Source organism: Notolepis coatsorum (genome assembly GCF_963971535.1).
Source record: "Notolepis coatsorum genome assembly, chromosome: 15".
Classification (NCBI taxonomy): Eukaryota; Metazoa; Chordata; class Actinopteri; order Aulopiformes; family Paralepididae; genus Notolepis; species Notolepis coatsorum.
The window spans coordinates 16,352,866-16,368,539 of record NC_140179.1 but is presented as its reverse complement, the minus strand read 5'-3'; positions in this window follow the sequence as shown (position 1 = coordinate 16,368,539).

Here is a 15,674-nt window from a genome sequence, read left to right as displayed (position 1 = left end):
CATCCCCTTAACAATTGTGTGTATTGAGCTGTACTGTATTGTACCCATTCTGCAATCTGTTAATAAAGTTTTTAATCAATCAATCAATCAATCAATTTCAATCAATCAATCAGTCTCGTGGGCGTCTATACTTTCCACAACAAACTTGTGTTTCCACGTTCGAGTTTTGCGCTTTGATTGGCCAGGTCATGTGACATGTGCGCCAATCGTGGGACGGCAAGTTCTGCGCCTATTTCCGGGTCGAACAGCCTGCAAACTACCTAACGCCTAGTTTATCACTGGTTAAGCTTAGGCGACTCTTTCGCAGTTGGTTAAGGTTAGAGTTTGGAATCAGGGCAGGCGTTCTATCGCCATGCTCTAAGACAAACTCTAACCGTAACCAACTTCGAAAGAGCGCCTAAGCTTAACCATCCAAAAACTTGCGGTCCCACAATTGGGCGTACATGTCACATGACCTGGCCAATCAGGGACGCGGAAACACTAACTTTGTTGTGGAAAATATTCAGGCGTCCTGTGGCTGGCACAAGCTTGCCAGTGAGAGGATTCTCCAGGACTGCAGCTGGAGGCTACTCGCTGCAGGAGGTGGATCATCATGACCTACTTCCAGCCATAGATATATATAGATATAGATCTATGCTTCCAGCCACTCTGACGTAAACAAAGCGCGACGCAGCCTGATGACGTGTTACGTTGCCAGCAGCAGCCTTTGGTACAGAGCTAAGGACTTGATATTCTCATCCTTGGGAGTAAAAGTTTCTTTGATATTATTTTAAAAATTACTTTTGCATTGTGTGTGATTCAACACCCACCCCACCTACCCAACCTCCTCCAATGTACAGTTTCTACGTCAAATGTATATCTAGTATTTTTGTATCACAAACAGTACTGTATTTGTAGATCTGGTATGTCATAAATGTATAGATGTAGCAGTACTGTTTATCTGTATGTCATGTATGACATGTCATGTCATTATGAATTGAAAATGGGGGACCCTGATGATGTAAACAAGACGAAAGTCTTTCTCTGGTCTGCATCCCCATAACAATTGTGTGTATTGAGCTGTACTGTATTGTACCCATTCTGCGATCTGTTAATAAAGTTTTCAATCAATCAATCAATCAATCAAGCTATACAAATACATTTGACTCACTATTCATGCAAGAGTGGAACACAAAAAACACAGTCAAGTTAGTCGTGTTAAATCTGACAGGAAATATTAGGTTACATACAGTATCTAGACACAAAAAGCATTATCATGTCTCTCCGTCGTCTTCATCTTCCTGGTCGCAGTCTATGTATAATGGTATGGACCCCTCAGGGTCGTGAAGAGGTCAGATTGCTGACTGATTGATTGATTGATTGATTGAAAACTTTAATTAACAGATTGCAGAATGGGTACAGTACAGTACAGCTCAATACACACAATTGTTAAGGGGATGCAGACCAGAGAAAGACTTTCGTCTTGTTTACATCAGGGTCCCCCATTTTCAATTCATAATGACATTTATGACATACACAACATACCGGTATTTAGATGTAAAAATAGAATCTAATCATCTAACGCCGCAGGCAGACCAGACGCGATTCAAGGCAGGCGGACGGGCAGGCGACCGCCGCTTCACTTCCGCTCCCATGTTAACGGATGTAGCAAGCTGTGCCCACTGGCCGCAAGCGCGCGCACGCGACTCGCGGGGCAGAAGCGATCGTTTTCGCTTCAGTTGGATTCAGAGGCATGCGCCAGGCGTGCGCCACACGCATTTTCAGAAATACACTCAATATCTGCATTATTACCACACATATAGATGTTGTTCAACCAGCTAATGTGTCTGTATCTTTCCCAATACAAATAAACCATATTACTATACTTTTTCAGGAGTACAGTCACACTGATCACCATTCTAAAATGAATTCTAACATTCTAATTAATTATATAATAACGGGTTGTATGCAAAATGGACAATAGAACACTGGAACTGGAAATCTTAAAAAATCTTCAATCGGGGACTGACTTCGCATATAGACTATACTCTAATCATGACATTTATGACATACAGATATACAGTACTGTTACATTGGTGACATACAAGATATGCAAATATACAGTACTGTTAAACAGATCCTATTTTGGCATAAATGTAGGCATTTGCATAAAATTGGCACAATTATAGACAGGGCATAAAATGAGCACAGAATTGACATTAAAACCTCCCTGAAAATGTGTAATAGATTTCTGTCATTAAAATCTATGAAAAATAATACAAGATAAAATTAAGAAAAGACATTTCTGCCATTAAAATATATGAAAAGGATTGTGATAGATTCCTGTGGTTCCTGCGTGCAGGTGCTGAGGCCCCACTCCAGGTGCTGAGGCCCCACTCCCGGGTCTGAGGCCCCACTCCAGGGGCTGAGGCCCCACTCCAGGGGCTGAGGCCCCACTCCCGGGTCTGAGGCCCCACTCCAGGGGCTGAGGCCCCACTCCAGGGGCTGAGGCCCCACTCCCGGGTCTGAGGCCCCACTCCCGGGGCTGAGGCCCCACTCCCGGGTCTGAGGCCCCACTCCCGGGGCTGAGGCCCCACTCCAGGGTCTGAGGCCCCACTCCCGGGTCTGAGGCCCCACTCCCGGGTCTGAGGCCCCACTCCTGGGTCTGAGGCCCCACTCCCGGGGCTGAGGCCCCACTCCCGGGGCTGAGGCCCCACTCCAGGGGTTTGTGTGTGTAGACCAATACATCCATGGATTTAGAACACTGACATTTGAATCCTCATCAAGGAAAGATAACCATCTTGTTTGCCTGATCTCAGAGGACTGCAGAGAGAGAGAGAGAGAGAGAGAGAGAGAGAGAGAGAGAGAGAGAGAGAGAGAGAGAGAGAGAGAGAGAGAGAGAGAGAGAGAGAGAGAACCTTCCGCCGTGGTCGAGTTACATTGACTTTGAACTAGTGAGAGACCGTGAACAGAATGAGGAAGCTCTATCTTGAAAAGCTGTCAATTCATGTCTTGTCTGAATCAGAGACGGTCTGGTAATACATGTCTTGTCTGAATCAGAGACGGTCTGGTAATACATGGCTTGTCTGAATCAGAGACGGTCTGGTAATACATGGCTTGTCTGAATCAGAGACGGTCTAGTAATACATGTCTTGTCTGAATCAGGAGCGGTCTGGTAATACATGGCTTGTCTGAATCAGAGACGGTCTGGTAATACATGGCTTGTCTGAATCAGAGACGGTCTGGTAATACATGTCTTGAGAGACAATCAACGCAGATATGTGAGGAGGATCCGTTCAACGCGCCCTCAGCTCCATCCTGTCTGCACTGTTCTCTAGGTCCTGCTAGACACCGTCCTTTAAGCCTGGGTGGCCACGCTGCACGCAAACAAATAGGCTCTTCAGCTTTAATTAAAAACTGTCAAGTCCTTTCGAGTCATCTGCCTCAGGTCAAAGTCAAGTCTCAAGTCATTAGTACCAAGTCAAGTTGAGTCTTTTTTTTTATCAGCATTAATCTTCAAATTTGCAACTCCAGTCAAGTCATGTGACTCGAGTCCCCCACCTCTGCCTTGTAGAGTACCCTGCTGTAATATACTTTATTCTATAACCATGGCCTGGGTGAATACTCGATTATAATTGGCTGCTACTGTAGGTGTCCATTAAAAGGATCCTCCTCTTCCTCCTCCTCCTCCTGCTCCTAATCCTCCTCTTCCTTCTGCTGCTCCTCTTCTTCCTCCTCCTCCTCCTCCTCCTCCTCCTCCTCCTCCTCCTCCTCCTCCTCCTCCTCCTGCTCCTAATCCTCCTCTTCCTCATCCTCCTCCTCCTGGTCGTAATCCTCCTCTTCCTCCTCCTCCTCCTGCTCCTAATCCTCCTCTTCATCCTCCTCCTCCTCCTCTTCCTCCTCCTCCTGCTCCTAATCCTCCTCCTCCTCCTGCTCCTAATCCTCCTCTTCCTCCTCCTGCTCTTAATCCTCCTCTTCCTCCTCCTCCTCCTCCTCATCTTCCTCCTCCTGCTCCTAATCCTCCTCTTCATCCTCCTCCTGCTCCTCCTCTTCCTCCTCCGCCTCCTCCTCCTCCTCCTCCTCCTGCTCCTCCTCCTCCTCCTCCTCCTCCTACTCCTCCTGCTCCTCCTCCTCCTCCTCCTGCTCCTCCTCCTCCTCCTCCTTCTCCCCCTCCTCCTCCTCCTCCTCCTGCTCCTCCGCCTCCTCCTCCTCCTCCTCCTCCTCCTCCTCCTCCTCCTCCTCCTCCTCCTCCTCCACGGGGAGCAGCGTACTGGCTCATGTAAAATGGCAGACCATGCATTATGCAGCAGCTTAGGCCACTGCGCGGGATCTTCATGTCCTCGGCTACAGTCCACCTGTTGCTGCTCTGGTCGTAGCGCTCCACCTTGGAGATGGTGGTGAAGTCATCAGTGATGCCTCCGACCACGAAGAGGAGGTCGTCCAGCACCCCGATGCCAAAGCTGCTGCGGGGGGTGAGCATGTTGGGCAGGGCGCTCCAGGAGTCAGTCAAGGGGCTGTAGGCCTCCGCGCTACGCAGGTCGTTTCCACCGTCCCACCCTCCCATCTGAGAACAGGACACATGAGAGGAATGTTTTAGTGTGTGGCTCAGGCAGGCAGACACTGTATTAATCCATTTAGGGAAATGAGGGCATCACAGCAGCATTGCAAGTCAAATGATACATATCTATAAAAATATCTAGTATAAAGCATTTGTCTCCGTGTGCACCTACCGCATAGACTAGTCCTACGTAAGCAGCCACTCCCACTTCGTAACGCCTGCTGCTCATGGGGGCGATCAGAGTCCACTGGTTAGTGTCTGGGCTGTAGCACTCAGCTGTGAGCAGAACCTCCTCCGTCCTGTTGTAGCCACCACAGATGTAAACCTGTAATAAGAAAGAATATTCTAATTTAGTTTATATATTCCATTTGATTTCATTCTACTTTAATTGTCTAGCAGCCACTTTAACACTCATGCCGCACACACGAACACTTATGGCCAGAGGAAAGGCCACTTAAATTAGTATAACATCAGGAACAGTGTATTGCACTACTAAAGCTACCTAGCATGTCCTATATGCTCTGTAAATACTATGTACAGATACCGAGATGGCACACCATGTACCTGTTTATTGCACTGTTGTTTTTTTATTGGATTCTATTATATGTTGTACCACTGTATTTTTATTGGATTCTATTATATGTTGTACCACTGTATTGCACATCGTCGCGGGCAAGACCAGCCGCATTTCATTGTATACCTGTATGCCGTGACAATTAAAACTCTTGACTTGACTTGACTTGACTTGACTTGACTTGTCTGTTAATGTTGATGCACCAAAGGACCCAGACACATATTTTGTATGTGCAAGCTTACTTGGCAATAAAGACATTTATGATTTCTGATCTAACGTTCCTTGTGTTCATCTAGCACCCTGTGTCCCTCAGTTCCACCCACCTTGCCCTGGAGGGCTGCTGCCCCGGCCTCGCGCCTGCGCCTCAGCATGGGTGAGATCACTGTCCACTGGTTGGTTTCAGGCTCGTAGCGCTCGGCGGTGTTCAGTACCACGCGTCCGTCTTCCCCTCCCATGGCGTAGATACAGCCGTCCAACACGACCACGCTAAGCTGATAGCGGCGTGAGTGCATGGGAGCCGCCTGCAGCCAGCTGCGAGTGACGAGGTTGAACCTGCGCACACTGCTGAGAGCCTTTCTGCCGTCCCAGCCACCGACGCAGTAGACCAGACCGTGGAGATAAGCGGTGCCGTGCCAGGCCCGGGGACTCTCCCCCTCAACGCTCACGTCTATCCATCCACCGGCTCGGATATCGTAAGCCTCCATGGCCGTGCTGCCACCACCCCAGCCTCCGATGGCCAATAGGACCTCCTGGGGCCGGCGTGGGCGGGTCAGGGGGTTTGGGAGCCTGTCGGAGCCAGGGGTTCAGGACGCTGAGGATGAGGGGCCTGCAGTCGTGGCTGTCCCTCACCACAGGGTTGTTCTGGACGTTGCTCCTGAAGTAGTCAGGCCTCATCAAGCCCATGCGAATCTGGGAAGAGACAAGCAGACAGCGGGTACAACTTAGACATCGGTTGTAGACGGTTTCTGTTGCTAGGGAACAGTTTGGACCCAAATGTTTGACAACCACTGTACTAGGGAACCTAGTGTTGTTTTAATGTAATGCACAGTAATACAATTAGTTAATTTTTTTTTATAAATGTTTTTCTTTTCTTTTCTTTTCATACATAAAACAGAACATAACAGTACAATAATAATAATAATAATAATAATAATAATAATAATAATAATAATAATAATAATAATAATAATAATAATAATAATAATAATAATAACAATGACAACAGCGACGACAACAATAATAACAGTAACATGAATCATAATGACCTTGACAAGAGACAGACAAACAAGAAAAAGTAAAATAATTAAAATAAAATTTAAAATAAATGTGGCTCAGGCACTAGCAACCATGTTTGCGTATCCGTAATACAATTAGTTACCTTGGGCAGCAGCAAAGGGATGTGTGTTTTACGCTCCTCGCGGGAGTGGTCGATCCAACAGAGGACGGCCTCGAACACCGTCTCCTCGCTCTTCACGTTCAGGTCATCCCTCTCGATGATGTCCACCAGTTGCTGCAGGGACAGCTCCACAAACTCCTGTGAGACGCGCAGCATCTCCTCAAAGTGGCACACGATGAAGAGATGGGCCTTGCGCCTCAGGTCAGGGCAGTTGTAGATGTCCGCAAACCTCCAGATGCTGACACAGTTTTCCAGAGACAGCTGGCCTTCTAGGAAGTCAGAGCACGCTCCTACTATGCCAGTGACGAGAAGCTGGTCTGCAGCCACCAGAAGCTCTTCCACGTTCTCTGCTGTCACCAGCACAAAGCGTGTGTAGGAGTACTCTATGATGAGCTGCATCATACCCGGGGACACCCCAGGGATAGTGTAGACTGGTTTCTCTGAGTCGCTCCAGCGAGTGAAGAGGGCTCTGTGGGACGCAGAGTATAGAGATATCTGATGAGTAAACAGTAAGCAACATTCTGTCCTGTGTAGTCATATATGTTCACTGTAGAACTATAGGGTCTTAGCACAGTAGAAGTATAGTATATTTTTACAGTAGATGTACAGTATAGTATTTGTTTACAGTAGAAGTACAGTATAGTATCTGTTTACAGTATAAGTACAGTATAGTATCTGTTTACAGTAGACGTGCAGTATAGTATATTTTTACAGTAGAAGTACAGTATAGTATCTGTTTACAGTAGAAGTGCAGTATAGTATATTTTACAGTAGAAGTACAGTATAGTATCTGTTTACAGTAGAAGTACAGTATAGTATCTGTTTACAGTAGAAGTGCAGTATAGTATCTGTTTACAGTAGAAGTACAGTATATTATCTGTTTACAGTAGAAGTACAGTATATTATCTTTTTACAGTAGAAGTACAGTATAGTATATTTTTACAGTATAAGTACAGTTTATCATATGTTTACAGTAGAAGTACAGTATAGTATCTGTTTACAGTAGACGTGCAGTATAGTATCTGTTTACAGTAAAAGTACAGTATGGTATCTGTTTACTAACCAAGCTAACCTGAACCAAGCTAACCTGAACCAAGCTAAACTTACCTGAAATAGTCACTGCAGTCACACAGGAGGGCCTTGTGGGCATTCAACTCAGTGCTGTTGACTTTAATAACCACATCACAGAGCCTTCCCTCCAGACGCAGCTCATTAACACTTTGACTGCCGGAAAATGCTTAAAAGCGTCATTCCCGGCCATGCTCAAGTTGCCGAGGACGCTTTACAGCGTCTTTAATATCAATATTTCAAAAATCTGGGATCGGATTCATATTTCCCCTCCGCTGGCCTGAGATCCACCAGGAGGACCCACTGAGCTCTCTGGCGGTTCAGGAGCGCCATCTGGTGGCCGATCGGCGCAATCGCTTAACAGGAAGTGCCGTAGAGGTTGTGCTGGTCTGCCATATTACTTCCGGGCACTCGCTATAGGTCCCGGGACTCGATCTCGACACACTACATAGCGATTGATTGCCAATAACTCGATAAACAACATGATTTGGACGTATATACCATTATACAAGCTGGAGATGGACCGGGTAAATCGACATCCCATAATGGTAAAATTTCTACTCTACGATGATCGCCCAACGGCGCGCGGAGACTGGGGTGAGTTTTAGCATGTAAAATTACCGTCTTCGATACTAACTGCTATTATCAACATTTGACCCACATTAGATGATTGGTATAACGCTGCCCACGGAATTATAAACGCCCCCTAGCCCATCCGGTCAACATCAGATGCCGTGTAGTAACGTCTAGAAGTACGTCTAGTTGGAATTTTTTATATCGCGCTGATTGCCATAAAACTGTATTGCATCATCAATATAATGTATTTGGGGCTATAGATCACGTTCTGGAGAAAGCTGCAGAAAGAGATGAAAACATACTTATACATTAGAGTCGTATCTACTATCTAGACACAAAAAGCATTATCATGTCTCTCCGTCGTCTTCATCTTCCTGGTCCCAGTCTATGCATAATGGTATGGGTACAAGATACCCATGTACATGTCGAAATACTTCCCAAAAGTCAGTGAATTCCACGACCACAACACCAGAGGGAGTTCCACAAATCATGTTCAACCCAGATTCGGCACAAACAAGGGACTTCGCAATTATGCCACAACAATGTGGAACGCCCTACCCACCCAGGGAATATTCGTGAGAGACCAAAATCCCAAATGGCTGCCGTGGAAATTAACATTTTAATGGTTTGACCTACAATGATGCACAATACATGGTTTCAGAGCTTATTTTGATCAAGGAATACATATTTGGTGTTTATATAATGATTTGACCTATTGTCGACCTTCAAATGCAAGATGGCTGCCAATTTTGAGCTCCAAAAATGTACAGTTTTGCTTGTACTGTTGTAGTGTTTCCCCCCCAACCCCTCCTACCCAACCCCCCCACCCAACCCCACCCAACCTCCTCCAATGTACAGTTTTTACGTCAAATGCATATACTCCCTTTTCTGGACTCTTTTTTGTATCACAAACAGTACTGTATTTGCAAATCTGGTATGTCATAAATGTATAGCACTGATTCTTGAGACTCGGGACAAAACACTTTTTAATATTATATTTTGAGAATGCACACTATATTGATTAGAGTTGTATATTCATGTAGAGAAAGGTCTGAGCTATTTAACCATGTAAAGGTGCGGGCTCTACATAGAAAAACATTTTAAACAAATTCACATGTTTCCCTTTGAAACTTGATTTGTGTTAACTCCGTCAGACACACAAACAAGTATATAATTCTAATTATTCCAGTCCAACAAGAATCTAACGTTCTGAAGTATGTTGTAATAGTGTTTAGTTACTCTGGTATGCAATCAAATATAATATATAAACCTCAGGTGTAATTTCACACTATTCTGAAAACCCAGATTTAGAAATATTTGCATTTTCAAACTTTGTTTTTAATTTTGATATGATAAAAAAAAAAGATCATTAAGTAAATAAGACAAGAGGATGAATATCTGATGCTCCTTTATTACTTAAACAACATAAACTGAAGAAGAAATTAGCATTTCCCCCAAAATTAACAAAAACAAACATCTGACGGTGTTGACAAAGCTCTGACGGTGTTGACGAGAAACTGACGGAGTTGTCAAATTGTATATGCATCTCTGATAAATGAACACATGCATAAACAGATGGAAGTGACAATGATAAGAACTAATAACTCCTTGTCTTATACTGAACATTTTGTTAACTCAATTGTAATAACAACAAACTTTACATACACCGTTTCCAACTATTACAAAATGCACTGTTTCCAACAACAAAAACAGTAATGGAGACGAGGAGCCCTTCTTCTCGTCCCTGTTTTCATCTACCTCTTCTACACCACTTCCTGATCTCAACTTTCTCACCCACTTCTCCTCTTCGTTTCCTTCTGCATTTCCGATTAGTTTCACTATGATGTCTTGAACTGGGCAGAAACAGAACCTTTTCTGTTGGACCATGGGGATGCATCTTGTTGATCAGTATCCACATCGATGGTCTTGGCTAGCCACCAGTGGTCATCATATTAGGGCGGGCCATACTTTTGTGCAAACATGAATTTTAAAGAAATCTTAACATGAGGGGTGTCTAAAATATGTGTTTCTTGTGGGGAATTCAAATCTAGGATAATTCTTTCGGATATGATAACTCTAACCTACATCATTTTGGATTTCAAAATGGCATATTTGACCATTTTTACCCCTTCGCAGGGCCGGACTGGGGGAATTATTCAGGCCAGGAAATATAGTGCGAAATATAGCCCAGGTCAGGCCACTTTTTAAGCAGGGGGTCTGGGGGTCCCCCACCAGGAAGATTTTTGTTACAAAGACTTAATTCCCTGCATGCTGGTGCAGGACCTTTAAAATGTTTACCCTTTAAATGCCATTGTTTGTGATGGCATCACAAATTATTGTTAAAAAAACACACAAACATTTAAATATTTTCAATATATCAAATGCAAAGTGGATTTTTCTGGGGGGGGTTATTACAGGCTAATAATTGTTATAATTATCATGTGTCAATGATTAGCAATGATTTGTTTTTGTAATGTCAGACTTAACAACTCTTATCAGAAAAGTGAGAGTATTTCATTTTTAATCTGACATTACAAGAACAATGAAAAATAAAAATGGTTATGATCAGGACTGAAGTTGAATAAAAGATTTATGGGGGGGAAAAAGTGACGATGATGATGATGCATGGTAACATTAGCTATGTTAGCTAGCTAGCATGTTTATTTTTATCACTGACTAACCTGGTGGTCCCGTGGTGCAAAAAAACATTTGGTAAATGTTGCCACATTTAGCGGCATCTCCTGCAAGGGCCTTTATTTTTATTTCGCTCTCCCTCTCTGCTCCATGCTTCCTCTTTTTTTCACTGTTGAAGTGTTGAAACATTTAATTTCCAGTAATTTCCATCTGACTGTTCTGTGAAATACAAGCAGTCAGCAGTATGTATTTTTCTCTCCCTCCCTCTCTGTTCCACCTTCCTCTTTTTTCCACTGTTGAAACATTTCATTTCCAGTCATTTCCATCTGACTGTTCTGTGAAATACAAGCAGTAAGCAGTATGTATTTTTCTCTCTTTCCCTCTCTGCTCGACCCTTCCTCTTTTTTCACTGTCCATTTTCAAGCGCAGGTTATGCTTGACATTTTTTGTCTTTCGCTGTCTCTCCCTGTCATTTTGCAGAAGTGCCATCTGCCATTCCATTCGCCATCTCCACTGTCAATCAGTTGTATGGCCTGGTCCCGCCTCCACCAATCACATGCCGCTCCCTTTGTGTGTGTGTGACAGACAGACAGAGCTCCCGATGGCCAGTCCGGGCCTTCGCCATACATGGATGCCAACATGAATCTGAAGGAAATCCTAACATGCAAAGTGTCTAAATGATGTGTTTCTTAATGGGGCATTTAAATATGAGTACATTTTTGGGATAGGATAACTCTAACCTACATAATTTTGTATTGCAAAATTTCCAAATGTACCCATCCCCTTTCGAAGATTTTAAAAGATATGGGAAATCATTTATAATGACAAAGCCATCATTAGCACTATCCATCGTCACACATCGTCACACGTGCAGAGTTCAGGAAGAAATCCTGGACATGGACAGTCTGTTATACCCTGTATGAATGTTGGCTTTTTCTGAGGATGCTCCCTTTCTCTCATTAACTTATAGGTTAACCCAAACTCTTTCATTTGTTGAAGAAGACGATACTTTTTAAGAATCGTGCCTGATGACACACTCAGTGCTGGTTTTTGGCGCCGTGGGCCAGGAGTTTGTTTGTTTGTCTTCAGCTCTCTTCTGAGGATGTGGTGGAATAGCAGGGCCTTTTGGATTTTCTGATTGCATATTCTTTGTTTTCGTGCCTGGAGTGTCCAGTGGTGATGTATTTGTATTTTGTAGCCTTTTTCAGCACATTATTGTTTTTCTCAGGTTGTTTTGTTGCTTTGTTACATTTGTAATCTTCTCTTTTAAAGTTTGTATTTCTCTTGAATGCCTTTTTCGCATTTTACTTTGTTTCTGTTCCTGTCTGAGAGACTCTCTGCGCTGTCTGGCATTGTTATCTAGAATATCCTGATCTGGGGGGGTGTTTGCCTCCAGCACCGCACCTTCAGAGGACTTTTTCTATCTGCACCTTTCTCCTACATCTCTCCAATATTTTCTCCGATACCTCTGTGCCCTGTCTCCCATCTTGTCTATTTCTATTACTTTTTTGTCTTGAACCCTCTTTTTCCACATTTGTCTTTCCTGCTCTTGCAAGGCATGTTTGCTCTCTTCGTCACTGTGTAATTTTTCTCTTCTCTTTCATTGGTACTCTCTATTTCTTCTGCTTCGCTCCTCAACTGACAATTTTTGTCTAGCCATGCTTTCCTATAATACACAAGTCATGAAAATGTATTAGAATAAGACTATAAAATCAGGTGTCTATTTACTAAACATGATTGATTGATTGACGTTAAAGCTGCAGTGCGTAGTTTCTACAACTAGATGTTGCAAACATCTTCACACTAGCTTGTGCAGACAAAATCCATGTTCAGTGGAAGCAGTGGGAGAAAATTCAAGAAGACAGTCATTCCAATATTCCTAGGGTATATTACAACTGATAAGATTGTGACAACTGACTAGCAAAGAATTATCCTGTTGATTACTCCATACCATAATGTATTACACTATGGATGGAAAGACAGAGAAAGGATGATGCAGCAATCTAGACATGCATGAACCAGTCAAGTTCTCAAGTTCTTTAATAGTTGTCATACAGAAGTACAGAATACTTTCATACAAAATGCTTCTTACTGTTACGCTCCAGAGACTGTGCTAGACAAGATAGTATCAAATAACATAATAACATAATATAGCATGAATTTAGAAGAAGAAAAATGAGGTCACAGTGTTCGGTATAGACATATGTACAATGTTCTGAGTTACCATATAATATACAATACACAATACTATGCAGTGTACTAATGTACAGTACTATCTAGTGCAAAGCAGAAATGGGATGAGGTACAATTTTAGGTACAATTTACAGTAAGGTGTACGAGTTGTAGTGCAATCCTTCATCCATAAATATAAAGTGTGGGGAGTGGGTGCTACAGTGTGTTTGTTTAAAGTGGGTGTGTGCTATAAAGTGTGTGGAGTGGGTGCTACAGTGTGTTTGTTTAAAGTGAGTGTGTGCGTGTGGATGTGTGTGCTATGTGCGTTTGGTGGTTGTTGTTGTGTAGTGTTCATTCATTGTTCGTTTAGCAGCCTGATGGCCTGGGGATAGAAGCTTCTTCTGAGTCTTTCTGTGCTCGCCTTGAGACTCCGGTATCGCTTGCCTGACCGCAGCAGTTCAAAGAGGCAGTTGTTCGGGTGACTGGAGTCTTTAATGATTCTCTTAGCCTTGCCCTTGCAACGCTTGTAGTAAATGTTCTGGAGGGTGGGGAGCCCCCCTCCAATTGTGCGTTCGGCTGAACGTGTCACTCTTTGTAGTCTGCTTCGGTCTTGTGCAGTGCTATTCCCAAACCAGGAGGTGATGTTGCCGGTCAAGATGCTCTCTATTGTACATGAGTAGAAGTTCTTAAGGATCTTCTGGCTGACTTGGAACTTCCTTAGGCGCCTGAGGAAGTAGAGGCGTTGTCGTGCCTTCTTCACAACACTGTCAATGTGTGTGGTCCATGTCAAGTCCTCGGATATGTAGGCTCCGAGGTACTTAAAGCTGTTGACTCTCTCAACCGGTGCCCCGTCGATGCTGAGGGGGCTGTAGTCCTTGACCCCCGACCTCCTGAAGTCCACAATCATCTCCTTTGTTTTGCTGACGTTCAGGGAGAGGCTGTTTTCCTGGCACCATCCCGCCAGGACCTTGACCTCTTCCAGGTAGGCCCTCTCGTCGTTGGCAGAGATCAGGCCCACCACCACTGTGTCGTCAGCAAATTTGATGATTGTATTGCTACTCCGCTGAGCCACACAGTCGTGTGTGTACAGGGAGTAGAGGAGGGGACTCAGAACACAGCCCTGGGGGGCCCCTATGTTGAGGGTGATGGATGAGGAGGTGCAGTTGCCTGCTCTCACCACCTGGGGTCTGCCAGTCAGGAAGTCCAAGACCCACTGGCAGAGGTCATAGCCCAAGCCCAGGTCCCTGAGCTTGGCTATGAGTATGGAGGGGACTATGGTATTGAATGCCGAGCTGTAGTCGATGAATAGCATTCTCACATAGTTCCCCTGCCTCTTGTCCAGGTGTGATGCTGCTGTGTGCAGCACATGGGATATGGCGTCCTCCGTGGACCTGTTGGGGCGGTATGCAAATTGCAGGGGGTCCATGTTGATGGGGAGGGAGGAGCAGATGTAGCCCTTTACTAGCTTCTCAAAGCACTTCATGGCTATGGAGGTGAGAGCTACAGGGCGGTAGTCGTTGAGGCAAGCAGGCTTGGATTTTTTGGGTACAGGGATAATAGTGGACTTCTTCAGGCAGGTGGGGATGACAGCCTGTTCTAAGGACAGGTTAAATATGTCAGTGAATACTGGGGCCAGTTGGTCGGCACAGACTTTTAGGACGCGGCCGGGGATGCCGTCCGGACCTGCTGCCTTCCTGATATTCACTTTTTTAAAGGTCCGCCTCACCTCATGCTCTGTTACCCTGAACACTGCGCCTCCATCAGCAGCCGACCCCCCCCCCCCCATTGCCGAGGCTTGTGAGCTGGTGTTGTTATTACCAGCATCAAACCTCGCATAGAAGGTATTGAGGTCATTTGCTAAGGAGATGTCACTGTTCAGTTTGAGGGAGGCGCCTTTGTAGTCTGTCATCGTTTTGAGCCCCTGCCACATAGCTCTAGAGTCAGCTTGTTCAAACTGGAGTTCAATTTTATCCCTGTAGCGCCGTTTGGCCTCTGACACTGTCCTCCTTACGTTGTATCGCGCCACCTTGTGGTCATTCATGTTGCCTGCCACTAGGCCGTCGTTGTATGCTTTGGTGCGCTCTCTCAGAGCTTCACGGACGGATTTGTCTACCCAGGGTTTTTGATTTGGGTAAACTTTCATTTTGGTAGTGGGGATTGTTTCTTTCACCCTAGTACAAACATAGTCCAGCACTGTCTCCGTGTAGACATTAATGTTATCTGTGTCGCGGAACACATTCCAGTCTGTGTAGTGAAACACTGACCGGATCGTCTCCTCTGACGTCAAATCCCATTTCTGCACCTCTCGCGAGACTACGGGAGTACTTTTAATTCTCTGTTTGTACTTTGGTGAAAGAAAGATGGACGCGTGATCTGATTTACCAAAGCCACTATCAGAATGAGCCTTGTAGCCACCTTTAAATTGCGTGTAACAGTGATCTAGGATGTTACCGCCTCTGGTGTTGCAAGTCACATGCTGATAGAAGTCAGGCAATACCTTTCTCAGATTGGCGCTATTGAAATCTCCCAGCACTAAAATGGCGGCGTTAACATTCGCCACTTGTATTCTATTTACCTCGTCGTGGAGTCTGGAGAGCGCAACCTTGTTGCTGGCTTGCGGTGGAATATACACTCCGATCAGGACGATCGCCGTTAACTCCCTCGGGAGGAAGAAAGGACGACACTTGATGGTTATATATTCCAGTTCTGGGGAGCAG